The 20,973-nt window shown below is 40.5% G+C and overlaps 1 long non-coding RNA gene across 1 annotated transcript in view; it reads right to left on the bottom strand.

Annotated features, from left to right (window-relative positions):
* Positions 1-14,257: 14,257 nt before the first annotated feature.
* Positions 14,258-20,973, bottom strand: part of LOC138838769 (uncharacterized) — a 70,174-nt gene continuing 63,458 nt past the window's right edge. Inside the window, exon 3 of the long non-coding RNA XR_011375746.1 lies at positions 14,258-14,345. This is a non-coding gene — a long non-coding RNA (uncharacterized lncRNA). The remainder of the gene's footprint in view (positions 14,346-20,973) is intronic.

Below are 20,973 nucleotides of genomic sequence, written 5' to 3'. Positions count from 1 at the left end.
GCTCTCAATGAACTCAATGATGGAAAGCACAGAGCACAGAGTATGGTGTGCTAGACCAGACCTGAAGCTTTCCTGGAAGTTTTCCAAGTCCAAGAAGATTCTTGCAAAGGGCCTGGGATTCAAAGGGTCTGGGGGTCATCGGCGTTCTCAATAAATGATATCCATGTATTTCATGATCCAAAAAAAATGCTGGGCTGACTTCTCACTACCCGTACCTGTTTCTCAGAATGTTAAATATGGCCTCATGAGCAGTAGGCCTCCAGACAGTAAGGGAGACACCACACAGGTGGCTGGTCTTGCTGGCTAGAACACATGTGCCTAAGACTCATTTAGACAGAGGTTCTCTAGGGCTGCTCAGACAGTCCATGGATGCATGTTTGCAGAAAGCAAATCAGTGCTGCTGCTGCTGCTGCTGCTGCTGCTGGCGAGCCTCCAAGAAAGCCAGAACAGGCCCAGGCTGCCTCCCTCTCTGCAGCAGCTGCCAGAGAGAGTAAGTATTGGTTGTGAGGAGGGAATCACAGAAGCCCTGAGGAACTCCAGGCTTCCCAGGAAGGGGAAGATGCCCAGAAGCTGCATCTCCATGCGGACATGGGTAAGCTCATGGCATGTTTGCAATAGCATGGCAAGATGCTATGAAAAGAAAGGCTGGGGCTATAAACTCAGCCCTCAAAGGAGAAACAGCCACATGGGTATGGAGCTCCTCTGTAGTGAAGGAGCTCTCTGAAGGACCCAGAGGGCTACAGAGCCAGCTGGGCGCAGCACTGGAGGAAGCACAGAGGCAATCCAGGGGATGGAGCTGTGCAGCTTTGCAGATATTTCCCAGAAAGCCAGCTTAAATTCTTTCTAGGACAACCTGTGTGTCCGTGCTGAGGTGTCCTGGGTGCAGTCAGGCTGCCCAGAGCACATCAATCTTAAGCCCCAGGCTGCTATCAGCAACTTGGTAAAATGAAAAAACTTATCCCTGACATACCTGGACCCATCTCTGGTCTCTGTGTGGCCCTCCCACCTGTTCCAGCCTGTGCTGGCTCCTCACATAGACACAGGATCAACTTAGCAGAACCCTCATGTAGATGTTTCTTCTGTTGTTGGTGAGACTAACAACTACCCAGTTCAACATCCCTTGGCCTACACTAACAACTACCCAGTTCAACATCCCTTGGCCTTCTCACACAACTTCCTTCTCTACCAATTTGATGCTCAAACACAGCTCTTGCCCCTGACCCAGACTAAAAGCCCACCCACCCTCTCTTTTGTGTCTTCCAGTATGGTCTGTCTCTCAAAGCTCACCTGAGACCCACATTTCCAAACAACAGACAAAAATAAAAGAAAAAGAAAAGTCTGACTTGGCCTGTAATCTTAGCAACTTGGGAAACTAAGATCTGAAGATCAAGGTTCAATGCTATCCTGGACAGAAAAGTCAGAGAGACTCTGTTTCCAATAACCAGCAGAAAAAGCTGGACTGGAAGCATGGCTTAATTGGTAGAGCCCCTCTTGTGAGTGAAAGGGCCAAACAAGATCTGTGAGGCGCTGAGTAGGGCCTGTACCAGCACAAAAGAAAAACAAACAAAGCCAGAGGGCTTTTCACTTGAATTTCTGCACAGGCCTTCGGTAACCAGCTCCTCACCCCATGTGAAGACTACTTGACTATCTAGAGTTGAGCAGATATTTAGGAAAGGGACAGACATTTGCTTATCCTTATGCTTGGAGCTCTTGTGAAGATTAAAAGGGAAAACATTCATATTCAAAGTGACTATCTCTTTTATATTCAATGTTTCTCATAAGGATCTGGATATAAAGTATCAACGCTGTTTACTAAATTAGTTAAATCACCATGCTGGTATGGCAATGAAAGTCACAAAACTCAAAAGTCCTTGATATGTAGTAATTAAAAAATAGTTTTAGCATGGCAATGTTCTGCATTTAGCATGAAAGCCTCATCAATGGCAAAAGCCCAAGCTGGTTGCCTACACTTACAGTATGAATGAAAGAGTTGCATGAGGGAGAATGCTGAATCTGTGTTAACACAAAGTTCATTCAGAAGAACAGTTTTTATTTTCCAAGAGTGAGACCTGTTAATGACTAAAAACCAACAAATAAATCATGCCAATAAGAAGTAAGCAGGATAATAGACAGCTCAGATATTCAAATGAGGACACATCAGTTAGGAACATATGCCGTTTGGTTTTATGTTACTACGGCAAAATACCTGAGGCAGGCTGGATTAGTCAGCTCTCACTATTACAACATAATACCTAAGTTCATTAACTTATAAGGAGAAAAGACATATTTGGCTCACAGTTTTGGAGATTCCATTCCCTGATCCAGTAGTCCTCTTTGCTTTGGGTCTGTGGCAAGACAACTCCTCATGGCAGGAGCATGAAGCAGATGAAATAACTTATTAAATGAGTCAGAGAATACAGAAAGCAAGAGTGGGACAATGGCTCTGTTGCCATATTCTTCAATGACATGCAACCAATAACCTGAAGACCTTCAAGAAGGCCTAACTCTTAAAGGTTCCACCATTTCTTAACAACATCAACCTGAAAACAAAGTTTAGGGCATGAACTTTGGGGAACATTGAAGAGCCAAGTCTTGGAACTATCAAATTTCATGAAGAAAAAAGTTGAGTAAGCTTTTGGTCCTGGAAGTTCAAGGACAGGCACTGGCCTTATCTTAGTCCTGGTGAGGGCCCTGAGGGACATCATATCGCGGCAGGAACTGTGCCATTGCCGGGGCTGTTATCTTGCATGTGATCAGACTGGAAGCCACTCAACAGAACTTGAAGAAGAAAGATTCCTCATCAGGTAGCAGTGCCTGATGCCTGTTAAGGCCCTAGGGCCCTCTGAATCTTTTTTTTTTTAAATTGTGAAAATACCATACAAAGGGGTTACAATTACATGAGCAAGGTAATGAGTGCATTGTTGCCTCCTCCTTTGTTTCCCCTTCCCATCCCGTCCACCCCCAAACTTGTCTCCCCCAATCCCCTCCTACCCCACCCCCACCAAAGTTGTAAAGTTCATTTTTCGACATAACCTCATACATCTCATTGTTGTAATGGGTCTACCTGTATCCCTATTTAAACGATTTGTTTTTCCCTTCCCCTCCACAAATTATACCAACCTCAAATACAGTGAAAACGGGTTATACCATGGAGGAGAGACATACAAAGCAACAACGAAATATCTTATAAATATGTTAGAAACAATAGCAAGAAAGAAAAACCATTTGAGTCCTTATCTTGGGGTTCATTTCACCTAACAACAACTTATCTGACCATTTCTGCTTGTCTCAGACATATGCTAGTTATTGCAAATAAGGGAAACCATGGGACCTATGTTTCTTTGGGCCTGGCTTACTTCACTTAATATAATTTTTTCCAAGTCTTTCCATTCCTAACAAATGAGACAATGTCATTTTTTCTGATGGAGGCATAGAATTCCATTGTGTATATATACCACATTTTCTTGATCCATTAACCTACTGAAGGGCATCTGGTTTGGTTCCATATCTTAGCTATGGTAAATAATGCTGCAATAAACACAGCTGTGCTGATAGCTTTAGTATGGTCTTGTTTGTGATCATTTGGGTAAATGTCCCAAAGTGGGATTGCTGGGTCATAGGGGAGCTCTATGTAGAGTCTTTTGAGGAACCTCCATACTACTTTCCAAAGTGGTTGAACAAGTTTACACTCCCACCAACAATGCAATAGGATTCCCTTCTGTCCACATCCCTTCCAGAATCTGTTGTTATTAGAGTTCTTGATTATAGCCATTCTAACTGGGGTGAAGTGGAATCTCAATGTTTTGATTTGCATTTCTTTTATGGCTAGGGAGGATGAACATTTCTTCATGTGTCTATTGGCCATCCTTCTTTCCTCTTCAGAGAAATTTCTCCTTAAGTCTTTAGCCCACTTATTTATTGGGCAGTTGTTTCTTTGAGGATTTGTTGTTGGGGGATTTAATTTTTTGAGTTCCAGGTATATTTTAGATATGAGACCCTTGTCTGTTGTATGGCTAGTGAAGATCTTCTCCCAATCCATGGGCTTTGTGTTGATATTGCTAGTTATATCCTTTGCCATGCAAAAGCTCTGCTATTTCATGCAATCCCATTTGTCCAACCTTTCTTTGATTTGTTGTGTTTCTGGATCTCTTTTAAGAAAATTTCGAGAAAGTGGCAAAAACTCCCATGCTCCTGGATTGGAAAAATCAACATCGTGAAAATGACAATATTTCCCAAGGCTATCTACAAATTCAATGTGATACCTATCAATATTCCATCCTCATTCTTAAGGAAATAGAAGAGGCAATCCAAAAATTCATATGGAACAATAAAAGACCCTGAATAGCTAAAACAATACTCAACAGAAAGAACACTGCTGGAGGAATAGCAATACCAAATTTCAAACTCTACTACAAAGCCATAGTAATCAAAACAGCTTGGTACTGGCACAAGAACAGACCTCAGGACCAATGGAATAGAATTGAAAACCCAGAAATGAACCTACAGACCTATAGCCATCTAATCTTCGAAAAGGGAGCTAAAAAAAAAAAAATAGAATGGAAGAAAGACAGCCTCTTCAGTAAATGATGCTGGCAAAATTGGTTAACTACTTGTAGAAAACTAAAGCTAGATCCTTATATATCACCCTGCACCAGAATCAACTCTAAATGGATCAAAGACCTTGGAGTCAAAGCAGACACTCTGAAAACATTACAAGATGGAATAGGAGAAACCCTAGGACTCCTTGGCACAGGCTGAAATTTTCTTAATAGAAACAACAAATCAAAGAAAGGTTGGACAAATGCCATTGCTGGAGGGGATGTGGACAGAAGGGAACCTTACTGCTCTGTTGGTGGGAGTGTAAACTTGTTCAACCACTTTAGAAAGCAGTATGGAAGTTCCTCAAAAGACTCCACATAGAGCTCCCCTATGACCCAGCAATTCCACTTTGGGGCATTTACCCAAATGATCACAAACAAGGCCATACTAAGGCTACCAGCACAACTATGTTTATTGTAACATTATTTACCATAGCTAATATATGGAACCAACCCAGATGCCCCTCAGTAGATGAATGGATCAAGAAAATATAGGATATATACACAATGGAATTCTATGCCTCCATCAGAAAAAATGACATTGTCCCATTTGTTAGGAAATGGAAAGACTTGGAAAAAATTATATTAAGTGAAGTAAGCCAGGCCCAAAGAAACATAGGTCCCATGGTTTCCCTTATTTGCAATAACTAGTATATGTCTGAGTCAAGCAGAAAAGGTCAGATAAGTTGATGTTAGGGAAATGAACCCTAAGATATGTATTCAAATGTTTTTTTTTTCTTTCATGCGATTGTTTCTAACACATTTATAAGATTATTTCTTTGTTGCTTTGTATGTCCCTCCCCCATGGTATAACCCCTGCTTTCACTGTATTTGAGGTTGGTATAATTTGTGGAGGGGAAGGGAAAAAAACAAATCGTTTAAATAGGGATACAGGTGGATCCATTGCAACAATGAGATGTACCAGTCATTATGTGGAAAAACAAACTTTACAACTTTGGTGGGGGAGAGGAGGATTGGGTGGGGGGCACAGGGGGAGGATGGGAAGGGATGGGAAGGGGAAACAAAGGAGGAGGCTACAATGCTTGATAAGAAATGTACTCATCATCTTGCCCATGTAATTGTAACCCCTCTGTACAGTATTTTCACAATAAAAAAAAATGAAAATTTCTGCCTGTGCCAAGGAGACCTAGGGTTTCTCCTACTCCATCCTGTAATGTTTTCAGAGTGTCTGCTTTGACTCCAAGGTCTTTGATCCATTTAGAGTTGATTCTGGTGCAGGGTGATATATAAGGATCTAGCTTTAGTTTTCTACAAGTAGCTAACCAATTTTGCCAGCACCATTTACTGAAGAGGCTGTCTTTCCTCCATTCTATTTTTTTAGCTCCCTTATTGAAGATTAGATGGCTGTAGGTCTTTAGGTTCATTTCTGGGTTTTCAATTCTATTCCATTGGTCCTGAGGTCTGTTCTTGTGCCAGTACCAAGCTGTTTTGATTACTATGGCTTTGTAGTAGAGTTTGAAATTTGGTATTGCTATTCCTCCAGCAGTGTTCTTTCTGTTGAGGATCGTTTTTGCTATGAATTTTTAGATTGCATCTTCTATTTCCTTGAAGAATGAGGTTGGAATATTGATAGGTATCGCATTGAATTTGTAGATAGCCTTGGGAAGTATTGTCATTTTCACGATGTTAATCCTTCTAATCCAGGAGCATGGGAGGTTTTTCCACTTTCTAAGTTCTGTTTTGATTTCCTTTTACAGGTTTTTAAAGTTTTCATCATAGAGGTCCTTCACTTCTTTGGTCAAGTTAATTCCTAGGTATTTTATTTTTTGTGGGGCTATTACAAATGGAGTTGCTTTCCTAATTTCAGCCACACTTTTCTCATTGTTGGCATACAGAAAAGCCATTGATTTGGGGGGGTTAATTTTATACCCTGCTACTTTGCCAAAGTTTTGAATCAGCTTGAGTAATTTGGGAGTGGATTCTGTGGGATTTTTTAAATACAAAATCATGTCATCTGCAAAAAGGGAGAGTTTTACTTCATCTTTCCCTATTTGGATCCCTTTTCTGTTTGCATCTTATCTTATTGCTGTAGCTAGCCATTCTAATACTAAATTGAGGAGAAGTGGAAAGAGTGGACATCCTTGTCTCATTCCTGAGTTAAGAGAAAATGGCAGGAATCTTTAAGTCATCATCTGATTAAAACTAGATTCTGAAGCTGAATAATAGCATCTCATACCCATAATCCTAGCTACTTGGGATTATAAGATCTGAGAATCATAGTTTGAATCTAGCTTGGAGAGAAAGATCCGTGAGACTTATCTATTCAATTAACCAGCAAAAAGGCAGAAGTGGAGGTGTGAATCAAGTGGTAGAGGGCCAGTCTTAAGTCAAAAAGTCAAGCATGAGCATGAAGCTTAGAGGCTTTTTTTGGTTCATTTTTTATTGTAAAAATGTTGCACAGAGGGGTTACAGTTACATGATCAAGATAATGAGTATATTTCCTATTGAGCATTGTTCCTTTCCTTTGTTTCCCCCTACCATCCCTTCCCTTAGAGTTTAAGCCCCAGTACCCTAGTATCAACACAGAAATCAAACAAACAAACTGAAACAAATCCTGCCACTGCTGGTAAGGTAGCTGGACCACCTTCAAATATACCAAGTTGGCATGCTGATTATTTCAGACTGAACTGATATATTAGTTCTCTAAGTTGAGACCAGTGGGGGAATTATAGCTGCAGATATGGCCAATGGGAATGTTTTTTCCTTCACAAAGTGAGTTGTAAGATTTCTCTAGTGTCCTTCACTCATCAAAGCACAAAAGTAGCCTTTATCATCTAGGTCTGAGAGTTGTGATATAATGAACTTAAATCCATCATACATACATGCACACACATACATACACACACACACACACACACACACACACACACACACACACACACACACACACACACACACACTTGTCTCCTCATAATATATATAGCTCTTACCTAGACCAGAGATGCATTTGTCCTGCTACTCTTTATATATTTCTTGTTCTGCACCTAGAGAGTCTAGAAGTATCTTACTTATGGTCATGTTTTACTTTTTTGTGTATTGTATATGTAGAAATGTGTGCCTTTTCCTTTCTAGTCACCATTGCATTAATTGAAATACTAGATCCAATCACCACTGCATTAATTGAAATACTAGATCCAGTCAAGGAGATCACTCTCTACCCATACTGTCTGGGCATCCTTGATTAAGTTACTTAACTATTCTAAGTTTATGGTTGATAGTGTTTTAGCATATAAACTATGAGCAATACCTACCATACAAGGGCATAGTGATGATTTCACTAGATAAGATATTTAAGCTGTTCAAAACTGTGCCTGGCACTTAGCAAGGGTCAGGAAGAGCAGCTAAGTTATTATTAGTGACCCACTAGAGTGACATTTTAGAGCACCAGCTGGGCCTTGGCCAGCTGGCATGCATAATGCCTACTCACCCTAAGTGTTCTTTTCTTGTCTGGGAGATGGGAGGAGGCAGGGAGCAAGGCCCAGAGTAGCAGCAGGACAGAGTCTGTGATGCCAGTTGATAAGCTGGAAGGTTGCTATGTTCCATGAGCACCCCACAATCCCAAACAGGGCAGAAATTGAGTCATAGGGAGACAAGTACAGGGTTTCAAGTCCTAGAGGCAGAAATCTTCCTGGCATGGCAGGGAGCATATACATTGCTCTCTTTTACCCTTCTCTAGGATGTTCCTAGCCAAGACCTGTCAAAACTGCTCTTAGTTATAAATGATTGAGCTTCACACAGCATTCTTATAGCATTAGATTCCAACACCCCACCCTCCAGGGAAACTGAGGGAGGAAAGACAGGCTTCTTTCTGTATTTCTTCAAATGTAAGACCCAGCCAGGTGCAGATGGCCATGCCTATATACTAGCTACTTGGGAGGCTGAAATATGATAGTGGTTGGAAGCTGGCCCAGCATAAAAAGTCCATTAGACTCTTATCACCAATTAACCACCAAAAAGCCGGAAGTGGAACTGTGACTTGAATGACAGAGCACCAGCTTAGAGTGAAAAAGCTGAGGAATAATGCCTGGGCCTTGAGTTCAAGCCCCCAAATCAGCAATAAATAACTGAATTAACTCATAATTAATTAATCAAATGTAAGGTTCATATGTACACAGAAAGTAACTCCTTGGATAAATCCTGGATAGATCTTACATGTTGTTGTACACCATAAAACAACAAGACAGATTGCTCGTGAAATTCATTAGAATCTCTGCAAATGTGAATAAGAAGAGGAAAGCCTACTAGTAGTCCCCCTCCCTAATCCATACACACATCCTTCTGTGCCATACATACATCTACAGCCAGGGGGCCACTGCCTAGCAGTGAAAGGGGAGGTTTAACCAGGATCATGCCCCTGCTTTCTGACAGTCTTTTTTTTCCTCTAATTGAAGAAAAATAATGATAATTACTTTCTCAAGGCTAGAGGAAATCTGGAGCATGACACACATTTGAAAACAACTTAGAAGAAGCAGATCCAAAACCCCATTGCTCATCCATCATGTAGAGAGCTTGGGAGTCAGCTCACCCATTCTCACACCAAGAAAAATGCTGCACTCATGGAACTGAGTCTCAGCATGAGATAGAGGCACAGAGAGTCACTCACAGTTATTGGGAGATGAGGCCCAGGAAGAGGCACACAGTTTTACTATAGGCAGAACATTAAGCCATGACTGATGAATTGCTAGAGGCTAGTATAAACTAACAAGAGAGTTTTAGCTACATTTTAATATAGCCAACTGCCCTTCACAAAGGAGCAAAGCATTTCAAAGATAAATGTGTCCCCCCAACAAATGGTACTGAATCACCTGTGTTATATACATGCCAAAAATAAATAAATAAACTTAAAAAAACTCACACACCAAAAAAGAAGTGCATCATAGATCTAAATGTGAAACACAAAACTCTCAAACTTCTGGAAAACAATAGGAAGCAAATACAGTGACTGTGATTTGGTGATGTTTTGATACAAAGTTGAAGCATACTGTAGGAATAATATATCAGCAAAATGGATATCATTAAAATGAAATTTGTCTTCTCTGTAAAAAGCATTATGAAAGATGAAAAATCTCCAGGCATGGCAGCCAACATCTGTAATCTTAATACTCAGGAAGCAGAGGTAGGAGAACCATGAGTGTGAGGCCATCCTATAGGCTATATGTCAAAACTCAGTCACCCGACCAAAACTTGGACATGGTGGCAGAGGCCTACAAGCCAAGCTATTTGAGAGGGTAGAGACAGGAGGCTTGTAATTTGAAACTAGCCTGGGAAAAAGCTAGCAAGACCCTCATCTCAACAAATAATAGTCTATATGACTAGACATGCCTGTAATCTCATCTATATGTGAGGCCTAAGTAGGAAAACCACAGTTGGAGGTCCAAAAAAAAAACAAAACAGGCCCTATCCAAAAAATAACTAAAACAAAAAGGTCTGGGGAGCACCACTCAAGTGGTAGAATGCCTTCTTAGTAAGCATAAGGCCCTGAGTTCAATCCTCAGCATCAGGGGTCTAAGGAAGGGAAGGAAAGAAGGGAGGGATCGAAAAGGTAAGGAGGAAAATGAGAGAGGGAGGAAATAAGGATGAAAGAAGGAAGAGAGGGAATGAGAAAGGAAGGAAGGAAGGAAGGAAGGAAGGAAGGAAGGAAGGAAGGAAGGAAGGGAAAGGGAGGGGAGGGGAGGGAGGGAAGGAGGGAGGGAAGAGAAAAAAGCAAATTGCAATTGGAAAAAAGACTTGTATACTGAAGAGACTCAGAACTGAACAATTAGAAAACAAATACCTCTATGTCACAGATAGACAGACACAGACACATACACGAATAGACATACACACACACACACACACACACACACACACACACACACACACACACAATGTGCCAGAGATTAATATTATTTTAAGGCTTTGGAAATATGGCTATATTTCTATATTTGAATATTTTGAGCTATATTTTAAACTTTTTTGTTGTACTTGGTGTTTTGTCATATAAATGAGCAAAACACCATTTTAACTCAAAAAAAGAAAACAAATATCTGAATTGAAAATGAGCAAAATATCTACAAAGGAGCTAGGAATGTGGCTTAGTGGTAGCATGCTTGCCCAGCATGCAGGAGGCCCTGGGTTTGATTCCTCAGTGCTACACAAACAAAATAATAATAATAATAATAATAATAATAATAATAATAAATTATGAAAAAATCTAAGGAGACACCTCACTAAAGAAAATGTACAGACCCAAAACAAGCACATGGAAAGATGATCAACTCATATGTCATTATGGAAGTACAAGCTAAAACAACTACCCACCACTCAGAGTGACTAAAACCTAAAAGGTTGACAGCACATAAACTGATGAGGAACTGTCAGCACTGTGGGTAGGAGGCAGCTTGTTGGTCTTCTCAAAACTAACCACCCTTACGGTATTATAAGATTAAAAACCACGCTCCATTGTACTTACCCAAAATGATGTCCACTCATAAACCTGTGCATGGATGTATACAGTGGTTTTATTCATCACTGACAAATTTGGAGGCAGCCAAGATGCCTTTTGTTAGGTTAATAGATGATAATGTAGTTAGACAACATAGCAATATGTCAGACCATGTCAAAAGAATTCTCAGACCATGAGGAAGCATAGAAGAAACTAAGGGAAAGTGCCAGTCCTGAAAGGCTATATACTGTATAATTCCATCTAAATGATCTTCTGGCAAAAAAAAAAAAAAAAACATCATGGGGACAGGAAAGAATGTGTGGTTTCTAGGATTTATGGGGAGAGAGACAGTGATGATTACATGAAACATGAAGAAATATTTGGTCAATTAAACTATTCTATGTGATAGAATAATACAGGATAGAAGATAGTATGCTTTCATTTAAACTTGGAATTGTATAATGCTAATGGTAATCACTAACATACAGACTGCAGTTAGTAGTAATGGTTCAATACAATCTATTGTAACAAATGCCCAACTCTAACATAAGATGTTATCATTGAAACAATTCTGTCATGGTCATGGATATAGAGGCCAGAAGGGCAACACATGGGATCTCTGTATCCCTCAGTGGCTTCTTTAACCAAAACATCCTTTCAATTATCTTAGAAAAAAATATATTTTTATCCTGTTAAAATAAATTACCAGAACCTCTTAATATTACTAGGGCAATGTCATTCAATATGTTAACTAAAAACAAAGAGAAAATTTGCATGACCTTAATATTTATAAAAAAGTTATTTGATAATATTTATGATGAAAAACTTTTGCAAGTTAGAAATAGCGAGAAAAGTAATTAATTCATCTTATGAGTTGCACATGTTAGATTGAGTGACAACAGTTGTCCACTGACGATTCCACTCTATTCTACAAGGTCCCTAAAACAAATATCAAATGTTCAGTGAAGTACTAGACAAATGCTGACTTTTATTTCTTCTCTCCAGTATTATATTAGCATACTGGGGATTCTAGCCAATATATAAAATTAATTCAAGATGTGATGTTCATGAGGACAGGCAAGAAAAGAACAACTATTACCTATGAACATCATTTGGACATACAGGAAGCATACTCTTGAAACTTTCTAAATTAGTAGACAATTTGTTGTAAAAAAATTCTCTTTCCGCTTTCTCTTTGTGTGTATGTATCTCTCTCTCTCTCTCTCTCTCTCTCTCTCTCTCTCTCTCTCTCTCTCTCTCTCTCTCTCTCTCTCTCACACACACACACACACACACACACACACACACACACACAGCCTTATCTAACATAGACCCTGGCATAATGGGAGCTTGCTGGATTGATGCTAGCTGAGTGTTGCTGTGTTAGCTCTGAGAACACAGCATTTGTCTCAGGCTGGGCCAGATCTCAAAGGCCCAGGGTTTATTATAGGATTTCCAAGAGCTCGGAATCATTCCACTATCACACCTTAGTTTCATGTCACTGGCATTTGGGAGATGTCAGACACTAAGCTGCACTCAGCACCGTGGGAGGACAAATCCCATGCAGCTCCAACTGAAAGCTTGCCACCCTGTCTCCCTTGCAATAGGAAGAATTCTCTGTGTAGACAAGATCTCTCCATTTTGATATCCCTAGCACCTGACAAAACATGACTTATAGAAAGATACTGAAAATGTATATGATTGCTAATTATGCAATCTATTTCACTCCTGAGATGGTTGTACAGAACTAACTAGGGATTGATACACACATATTTATTAATATGCCCAGGGAAAAGTCACAGCAGGGCAATAATATACAAAGTGTAAGACTCAAAGGAATACTAGCTAGGCAAAGCTTATAAACCCTGTGTATGAATCAGTTTCACATTACTGCAACAAAGTAACTGAGGCAATTCATTTACAAAGGGAAAAGGTTCACTTAGCACATGGGTCTAGGGATTCCAGACTAACACTAGGAAACCCTGTAAGGGTACCAAATGCACTGGGTAGAATAAACCTCTGGCCTTGGGAGCTAGGAAGCAGAAGGGGGTGGGGGGAGGGAGAGAAAAGGAGAGGGGGGGAAAAGAGAGAGAGAGAGAGAGAGAGAGAGAGAGAGAGAGAGAGAGAGAGAGAGAGAGAGAGAGAGAGAGAGAGAGAGATTGAACCCAGAATCCCACAGGGCTCTTGGCCCTCCTCTTGAACGTCCACAGCACTGCTGTTCTCTGATGCCCCTCTCATCCCAACAATGAGAAAAGCATAGAGGTTAGATGTAGGTCCACTCCTATACAGATGTTATCCTGCACCTGTTATCCCCAGTGACATGGAGGAAGTACAGGTAGGATGACCTCTGTCCAGGTCTACCAAGGGATAAAACCTTATCTCAAAAATAATCAATGTACAAAGAGTCTGGAGGTCAGGCTCCAGTGATAAGAGTGCCAGCCTAGCAAGCACAAGGCTCTGAGATCAATCACTAGACCAAAAAAGGAAAAACAAACAAACAAAAAAGGTACACAGTCTACAAGAGTACCACCCAAGAAACCAAGCCCTTAATTAACACATGCATGCTGGGAATTATTACTCAGAATTACATCATAACACTCTTCTTCCTAGGGGAGAGAAAGATGAAGATGAAGAATTTTGAGAGATGTAAATAATTATTAGAGGAATGAATATCCCTGGGGACAGACATACTTTTGCAAAATGATTTTGTTTGTCATTTAAACTAGCCCAAGTCAGCATCCAGTGTGATTAAAGTGGGGAATATATTGTTTGAGGTTTTTTGGTTTTTTGTTTTTGTTTTTGTTTTTTGCTAAGGACAGGGTCTTACAACTTAGCTTAGGTTTATCTTAGAGGTTCTAAACCCACTGGAGTAAGAAATTCCTGCTCATGAGACTCTTATCTCCAATTAACCACCAAAAAGCTTGAAGTGGAGCTGTAGCTCTAGTGGTAGAGTGCCAGTTATGAGCAAAGAAACTAAGGGCCTGAGTTCAAATCCCAGAATTGGCACACACACACACACACACACACACACACACACACATTTTTTTAAAAAGTTCTGGCTTTTATGGTATTGTTTCTGATCCCTGACCCTCACTTTCAAATTAGGACTCAGGCTCTCAAGAATCAGATAACACTTACCCAGCTCTCAGGCCCATGGTATGCATACAGACGGTACCTGAAGAGGTCAGCACTGGAGTCTGTCTGGCTCTGACCCCCTGTGAATACATGCTGGAGTGCACCTTCCAGGGTCTCTTAAGCTTCTAGAGCAAAGAAATGCATCCTGGAGAGAATCTTTGTGAACTCTGAAAAGCAAGCACATCTCATTTTGAGGGAATTCACTGAGATCTCTCTTGTATTCAATCAGACCCAAACTCAACCTCCAGAAAAGGTTGATCCAATCAAAGCTTCCCAGAAACTACAAAAGCAAAGTGAATTTCAAATGCTCCTGAGGGATCAATTAACACCTTGAAATTTTCATCTAAGAGCTCTCTTAATGGGTACCTGACTAATGTGTGCTCGCATGTTAATGAGGACTGATAATGGAATCCTAATAGAGTTGTTTGGGTTTGGTGTTTTAAATGGAGTTACTATGTGCTAGTCTGCATGGAATAGAAGATAGTGAGAATAATTTTAAACAAAGTAGTTGTGTATGTTATATATAAGTATGCCAGGTATAAATATCATAAGATAATTTTAAATTAACTCTTTTCCCTCTCTGAAGGGAAAAGAACTTTGGTCTATAAAGTAAACTAACAATAGGGGGGAAATTACCAATTTTAGTACATGCTGGAGACATTGGAGTATTTTGCCTCATAGAGCTGCCATTAGCCAGCTATTATTTACATAAAGACCTATAGTTAGAGGTGCTTAGGCTTATAGCCAAGAAAGATGGTCTAGCAAGTGAAATTCTTTTTGGTGGGGGAGAGAGATGAATAGTATGCAGGAATGTCTTTTTTTTTTAATAGAAAAAATCAGGGGATTTCAGACTATAATGAAAGAAAGACATTCAATTAAGGATAAGAAAATGGTCACTGGGAACCAAGGCTTTGAACTACAAATGGTCCTTTCTGTAACTACCTTGAAATCATATCTTTATATCTCTGGAAGGCTTCCAGAAATTTTCTTGTATTTCTCATTAACAGAACTTCTTTGTATTACTACTTAATGTAATGTACAAATGTAATCCATTTAACATCACCAAGTCTATTTTTCCTTGTAAAATGGGGTTGCAAATAGTATATAATTCATAAGTTAAAGGTGAGACTTATGCAAGAATACATATATAAGACACAACAGAGTTAGTGTTAGTACAGTAAGGTTTCAATACATGTTAGCTGTTGCTTTCAATTTATATTTATTTATTTTTAATTACTCTCCTGTAATTATAAAGGAGATGTACAGGGGGATTACAATTACAAGAGTCAAGTAATGAGTACATTTTCCTTAAGTTCAGTGTCTTCTATTCCCTTCCTCTCTCCCAGTCCCTCCCTCCACCCACTAGTTGTATAGCTTACTTTCATCAGTGTCCAGTGAGCTCCACTGATGCACTTTTTCACTCTTTTTCTCTCGAGTTCTGTTCATGCCCCCTGACCCTTACCATCCTCCCAAAGATATACCATGAATACACTATACATAAAGAAAAAAAAGGGCTGCCTTTTCATCCATAGGAAATCCCCCAGGTAACAGCCTGTGCTTACCTCTTTCTGGACCACAAGTCAGATTCCCAAACTATTCTTGGAGAAAGGGATGGAATCAGAAAAGGAAAGTCTCTGGCTATAAGAATTATAGTGGTAGGAAAACGAATCCTTAAATATGTATTTTAATGTTTTCGTTTCTTTCATGCATGTGTTTCTAACGCATTTATAAGATTATTTCTTTGTTGCTTTGTATGTCCCTCCCCCACAGTGTAACCCCCGCTTTCACTATATTTGATGTCAGTATAACATGTGGAGGAGATGGGGACAAACAAGTCGTTTAAGGATTCAGGTGGACCTGTTGCAACAATGAGAAGTACAAAATGTCATGTCAAAACCAACTTTACAATGTCGGTGTGTGGGGGGGGAGGGGGGTATAATTGGGTGGGGGGAGGGGGGAGGCTGGGAAGGGAGGTGAAGGGTAAACAAAGGAGGAGGCTGCAATGCTTGGTAAGAAATGTATGCATTATCCTGCCCATGTAATTGTAGCCCCTCTGTACAGTATGTTCTCAAATAAAATTTTAAAAAAAAATGCCAGAGGATTTGCTAATAGTGGACACATAAAGTAAAGCTGGGAAAAAAAAAAAAAGAATTATAGTGGCTCAGTGGTAGAGCACTTGCCTTGCACACATGAGGCCCTGGGTTCGATTCTTCAGCACCACATAAGCAAAAAAGAAAAAAGCCGGAAGTGGCATTGTGGCTCACCTGGTAGAGCACTAGCCTTGAGCTGAAGAGCTGATGGACAGCGCCCAGGCCCAGAGTTCAGGCCCCATGAAAAAGAAGAATTATGTAACTGACTAAAGATCTGGGTCTGTTCTGGGTTCTCTAGATATGGAGAACTGCAGCTTTGAGGCTGTGCTGAGCCTTGACTCACTCCATTTTATAAAACAATAGTTTTGACCTAAGCCCTTCCACTTTGAGTATATGTGCCAAAACCAGAATGATTTTACATCTTGTTTTATGCAAGTAAACAATACTGTCTGGATAGACTAATAGTAATTGAATTTGAAAACAGATGGCTGTATCAAACCCATTTCAGAAATGCCAGGCCCATGAACACACCAGACCCAGGATTAAAGCAACCCCTTAACTAAATCACATAAAAGCACAGAGTCTCCAAACACTGGGACAAGGCTGCACACAGTGACTTGATAGTCAAGACTATCAGGACTGACAGGTGATAAATTCTTGGTTCTGTTCCTGGGACTTAAGCTCAGCAATATCCCCTGCTTGATTGGACCCATTCAAATTCCCATCCATCTAGGTCCAGTAAGCCTGAGAATCAAATCCGCATGTGGACTCAGCTGAATCCTGATCTGTACTTGGAGCCAGCATGGTACCTGGGGAGACTCTGCATTTTGACATCACTGGGCCTCAAGAGCTTTGTGACTGGATTGTCATTGGTTGTCTTATCCACCCACCTTCAGTGGCATTCATTCCTTCTGTATCAGCTGTCTATCTTTGCTCTTAAGCAAGCCTTCTTTGAACTCTTTCCTATAACCTCTATATTATTATGAGGCATGATCTTAAAGGTTATATAAGTAATTAATATTAGAATAAAGAACCTACACTATCAAGTAACCTCAATAGTACTTGGTGAACTATAAGGAAATGGAGGTAGCTGGCGAACTTGTTATTATTTAAGTTTCTGATGTTATGAAAAAGATAAGCATGTCTATCTATGTAGAACATGTATTTTAGGAAAGAAGAGCTATCCCCATGGCAGCAAAAATCTATAACTTCTCTGAATGAATAATCAGCTTGAAATAGGCAAAAGAAACCTATTTGAAGTAGGACATTTTATTCTCCCTCAATATATTCGTGGATTTTAAGTAAACTTTTTTTCTTAAAACAGTTTTCCTTTGTAGCCCAAGCTGGTCTCAAATTCATGATCTTTTTGACTTGGCCTCCAAATGCCAAGATTATAGATGCATACCATCATACTTAGCCCTGAAATAAACTTTTAAGTTGACTTAATAGCATAACAGCTATAGTTTGAATGTTAAATGTCCCCCTCCCCAAAGATCCCCCCAGTCTAGCTTTATCCCCAGAATGGTGCTACTGGGAGATGGTAGAACCTTTAAGGGCTGGGGCTTAGTGGAAGATCGTCTGAACATTGGAGGTATGTCTAAAAGGGATTGCAGGACTCTGGCCTCTTCCTTCCAGCCAGGGGTCAGCAGCTCGCTCTTTCTTTCTTTCTTTCTTTCTTTCTTTCTTTCTTTCTTTCTTCCTTCCTTCCTTCCTTCCTTCCTTCCTTCCTTCCTTCCTCTCTTTCTCTTTCTTTCTTTCTTTCTTTCTTTCTTCCTTCCTTCCTTCCTCTTTCTCTCTTTCTTTCTCTCTTTCTTTCTCTCTTTCTTTCTTTCTTTCTTTCTTTCTTTCTTTCTTTCTTTCTTTCTTTCTTTCTTTCTTTCTTTCTTCCTTTCTTCTTTCTTTCTTTCTTTGAACTCAGGGCTGTCCCTGAGTTCTACCATTTTGGGCACTCAATGCTAGTGCTCTACAACTTTGCAGTAGCATTTTACTTCCGGTTTTTTGAGTGATTAATTGGAGATGAGTCTTATGGGGACTTTTCTGCCCAGGCTGGCTTCAAACTGTGATCCTCAGATCTCAGCCTCCTGAGATCCTGGCATGAGCCACTGGTGCCAGGGGGAGCAGTAGCTTTGTTTCACTACACACTCCCACCAGTTGTTGGCCAACCACAGGTCCAGGGCAACAGCACCAACGATCATAAACTGAAAGTTCCAGAACTGTGAGCCCAAATAAATGTTTCTCCTTACTGAATCCCTGTTTGCGCCAGGTATTTAGTATGACTACTGCACATACTTCTATGAAAGTATTTAAATATGCATGGCAATGTGGTGAATTTCCCAGAGGAAATGTCACCACATAATCACCACCACCTCAACCTCCTGCTCCAGCCACATCCTCTGTAAAGTGACACCCCAAATTATTTCCAACGGCTTTAGATATTAAAGTAAAATGTTGTGATATTTGCTTGACAAACACACCTGTGCTGTTGCATGTAGCAGGAGTTTATGTCATTTGAACAACAAGTCACATTGATGGGAACTAGCATTGCTCCTCATTTGAGGCTAGTTCTGCCATATTATGTTTTAAAGTGTTTATGCATTGTTTTTTCTCTTTCTTTTGCTCTTCCTCTCTCTATCTCCATCTGTATAATTTGTATTATCTTTAAGTAGTTGTACAAAAGAGTTTCAGTCCAACATGTTAATTTAGAGTACAATGCATCTTGATTAATGTCACTCCTTCTAGTGTTTTCCCCCATCTCTCTCTCTCAACAACATCTATCTCCTCAAATTCCATTTTTACATACTCACTGCAATTCCTAGCCAGAGCACTAAGGCAAGAGTAAAAGGAAAAAGTCAAATTATCTCTATTTGCAGGTGACATGATCCTAGGGTCCTAGAGACTCCACTCCTAGAGCTGATAACTTTCACAAAGTAGCAGGATATAAAATTAACCCACACAAAAAAAATCCATAGCATTTCTGTATACCAATAATGAACAGAAAGGGAAATCAGGAAAACAATTGCATTTACAATGGCCTAATTTTTTAAAAAGCCTAGGAAAAAACCTAACCAAGGAAGTGTAGAACTTCTACAATGAAAACTGTAAAACTTTGAAGAAAGAAATTGAAGACACCAGGAAAAGGAAAGACCTCCAATGTTTTTGGATCAACAGAATTTATATCATGAAAATGGCCATATTCCCAAAGGCAATCCACAAATTCAATGCAATACTCATCAAAACTCCAATTTCATTCTTCATAAAGTTAGAGAAAACAATCCAAAAATTCATATGTCACACCCCCCACAAAGGCCCCAAATTGCCAAAGCAATCCTGTGCCAAAAGAAAAGCAGTGCCAGAGGTATTACAAGTCCAGACTTCAAATGTTGCCACAGATCTGTAGCAGCATCGTATGTTTCTGGTGAGTCGACTTCATGATGTAGAACGTCTAGATCATGGCAGTATACACATACCTTTACATTTAAGGAGATACCCCCAGCCAGTTTTCCAAATGGTTTAAACAAATCTTCCCAGTCATCTAGAGTGAAGACATGTTTTATATGTTCTCTGTTACTGATGGTGGGGTGTGTGTGTGTGTGTGTGTGTGTGTGTGTGTGTGTGTGTGTGTGTGTGTGTGTGTGTGTGTGTGTGTGTGTGTGTGTGTGTGTGTGTGTGTGTGTGTGTGTGTGTGTGTGTGTGTGTTGGTACTGGGTCTTAAACTCAGGGCCTGGGCATTGTTCCTAAGCAAAATTTTTGCTCAAAACTAATGCTCTATCACTTGAGCCACAGCTCCTCTTCTACTTTGGGTGGTTAATTGGAGATAAAGTCTGAAGGACTTTCCTGTGGCCCACTGACTTCGAATCATGATCCTCAGTTCTTCTGAGTAGGTAGGAATACAAGGATGAGCCCAGCACCCAGTTTCACTTCTGGCTTTTTGGTGGTTGTAAGGTCTGCTCCTGGATGGCGAGCAAACTCCAAGTCTCTGCCCAGTACCTGCGTTACCTAGACAACTGGCACACCTGGAAGAGGTCACAGCTGCATCCGCTGAGGTCACATCTACATCTGATGTGGCCACACCTTTCTCCCACCTGGTCTCACTTCCCTTTACCTGGTCATACCTTCCCCCACCCCTACCCTACATAAGGCATGGAGGGGGGAATGGGAGGAGGGGAGTGTGGGGGTATAAGACCCCCTCTTTGGCTAGCCCCGTGAAGTGTTAACCTGGCCGGGCACCAGCCGGAAAGATGAATGAACCTACCCCTTACCTGAATATCACGTGTGTGGTGTTGTTCTTACAGCTGGAACTGAAGTGGACCCTGAGATGGGGCCCAAGCTGGCATGATTCCATTTTGAGCTTTGCCTTTGTTTTAGGGATTTTAATCTTGATGAGCCTAATTCCCAGAGTGAAAAAAATACATCTGGTCCCCCTCCCCTTAACAACCTAAACCACCCTTGATTGTTGAGTTAAACACTGACCCATAAAACAGACAGGTTGTAATCTGGCTCCAACTGGCAACACCATGTGCTTACGGTAAACCTTGCCTTTTGCCCATGCTTATGGTAAACTCTGCCTATTGGCCACCTGTGTGTGGTCTGGTATGACTGTACAATCCTTTGTGTGTGTTACGATCCCATTGGTCACTTGTGTGTGACCAGGCTTGATCTCATGGATTTTGCCTTTAAAAACCAAAGAATGGGGGCTGTTCGGGGT

The sequence above is a fragment of the Dipodomys merriami genome, unplaced genomic scaffold (genome assembly GCF_024711535.1).
Source record: "Dipodomys merriami isolate MVZ:Mamm:240054 unplaced genomic scaffold, mDipMer1.0.p SCAF_29, whole genome shotgun sequence".
NCBI lineage: Eukaryota > Metazoa > Chordata > Mammalia > Rodentia > Heteromyidae > Dipodomys > Dipodomys merriami.
The sequence above is the reverse complement of the archived record's forward strand: the minus strand, read 5'-3'. Positions and strand labels throughout refer to the sequence as shown.